Raw genomic sequence first — 2,292 nt, 5'->3', positions numbered from 1 at the left:
CCTCCCTGACTTGTAAGGCCTCTTGCACTGAAATAAATGCAGTGCAACTGGTCCATCGCACCTCATTCTGTGACTTGCACTTGCCTGCCTTGACAGTCTGACTGGTGAACAGTTCCAGCCTCAGACTCACCTCTTTTCTCACTATCTCTTTAGGATTACCCCGACTCCCTCACAGGTTTAATGCCTCCCGAGTGGCACTAGCAAATCTCTCTGCTCGTCAGGACCCCATGCTTTCCCCTTGCTATGCCATTGGTACCAATGTACAATGACCTCCCACTGGATATTTTCCCTTTTGAAAATACTCTGCTCCCTCTGTGAGACATCCTTGACACTGGCACCAGGGAGGCACCACCCCATTCGGATGTCTCACTGTCAGCTGCAGAAATGGCAGACTGTGCCCCTGACTAGAGAGTCCCCTATCACTATCGATCGTGTGGAACTGGATATACCTCACATTATATTAAAAGCCAGTCTCAGTACCAGTAACTTGACTGTCAGTGCTACATTCCCCTGAAAGTCTATGAACACCTACATTTTCCAAAACAGTATACTTGTCTGAGATGGGGATAGCCACAGGAGGCTCCTGCAGTACCGACCTACCCCTCCTAGCTTTCCTGGCAGTAACCCATCTACCTACTGTATCTGCAGTATCCTGCATTCCTGACACTGCCACCTTTTACACCCCCCGGCTCCTGTCAATTCCTCACTGCCTTTAATCACTCCTCCACCAATCCATGCGATCCAACAGGATTTGCAATCACACTTGCTACAGACATAATCATCAGGATCATTGAAACTCTCCCTAATCTCCCACATCCGACAGGAAAAACACGCCACTCTACAACAGGCCATCTCTCCGCCTTAACAATCTACAGACCTAAACAAAGACACAGTCTTACTGCTCGAAAAATACTACCCGAGAATAACTTTCTGCTTATGTTTCATATCTTAAACATTTAATCAAGAGACCCTAAGACATTAAAAAGAAATCCTCACCTTACTCACTATTGTAGAATGAATAAAATAAAACCGACTAAGATTGATATTTGAAGAGACTGAAACTCACTGACCTGATCCCCAGCTCGGAGTACTTCCAAGGGCGAGGTCTCTCGGAGGGCAGCTGTGAAATGTCACTGTTTCTCTTCTCTGCCCACTCCATTTCCAGAGAGGTTTTTAACTTCACAGCAAGTCAGCTCAGAGAGGTCACTGCTTGGTTTTTACTCACTGGGGGTTGCCTTTTCTGCACAGACAAGTATTTATGGCCACGTTTACTTGTCTTGGAGAAAGTAGTGGTTGACCGCCTCCCTGAAATGCTGCAGTCCATGTACACCACAGTGATGTTTGGAAAACAGTTACCCTCTGGCCCCACAACCCTCTCTGTCTCTGTAATCCCCATCCGGCTTCAGAAATTACATGTCCGTGGCATAAGATTTTTATTTGGATTCATTTTTGTTTAATAAACCCCCCCCCCAAAAAAAAGTGAAATATTTGGCCCTAAACAAATTTCTGTTGATTGACCTTTCGGAGAGGCTGACACATGGACGTTGCAGTATTTTATCTCACATTGTACACCTAGAATGATGGAACTTTCTTTTAAACATTGCTAAAAGGGAGGCAATGGCTTAATGGTATTCCTGCCAGATGAGTGACATGTGCAATGTTCCGAGGATTAGGGATAGAATCCCAACATGGCTGATGGTGGCATCGGAATTCAATACAATCTAGAATGAAAACGCGAATGATGACCATGAAACTATTGTCGATTGTTAGAAACTCATCTGGTTCACTAATATCCTGTAGGGAAGGAAACGGTCATCCTCAGGCTGATGGTGGCATCGGAATTCAATACAATCTAGAATGAAAAGGTGAATGATGACCATGAAACTATTGTCGATTGTTAGAAACTCATCTGGTTCACTAATATCCTGTCGGGAAGGAAACGGTCATCCTCACCTGATCTGGCCAACATGTGACTCCAGACCCACAGCAATGTGGTTAACTCAACTGCCCTCAGGAAAAATACTTTAAAAACTGTTAACAAATATTCCGCAGGTATCACTTAAAAACTGGCTGTTCACATTGGGACCATGTGACTATCTGAACGGCCTGAACTAAAACTGAGTTTCAGCTTCACCTTCTCCCTGTCTCACATCAGTCTGTTTACACCCAACTCCAGAACACTCTCATTGAGCCAAGCACCCTCACAGTGCAGCCCTGTCATCTTCATTGTCTGCTCATACCTACATTGCCCTCAGCCTCCTGTACTGTTCGAATGCACCTCAATGGGAGCTC

At 45.2% G+C, this 2,292-nt stretch overlaps 1 long non-coding RNA gene across 2 annotated transcripts in view; it reads right to left on the bottom strand.

Annotated features, from left to right (window-relative positions):
* Positions 1-688: 688 nt before the first annotated feature.
* Positions 689-2,292, bottom strand: part of LOC122547335 — a 4,590-nt gene continuing 2,986 nt past the window's right edge. The window contains exon 3 of one of the 2 annotated variants that reach the window (XR_006310973.1): positions 689-869. This is a non-coding gene — a long non-coding RNA (uncharacterized LOC122547335). Of the gene's footprint in view, positions 870-1,377; positions 1,722-2,292 lie in introns of those variants that run through there. The other variant, XR_006310974.1, reaches the window with a different exon arrangement.

This window comes from Chiloscyllium plagiosum, unplaced genomic scaffold, assembly GCF_004010195.1.
Source record: "Chiloscyllium plagiosum isolate BGI_BamShark_2017 unplaced genomic scaffold, ASM401019v2 scaf_7313, whole genome shotgun sequence".
NCBI classification, from domain to species: domain Eukaryota; kingdom Metazoa; phylum Chordata; class Chondrichthyes; order Orectolobiformes; family Hemiscylliidae; genus Chiloscyllium; species Chiloscyllium plagiosum.
This window is presented reverse-complemented; position numbering and strand designations above follow the sequence as displayed.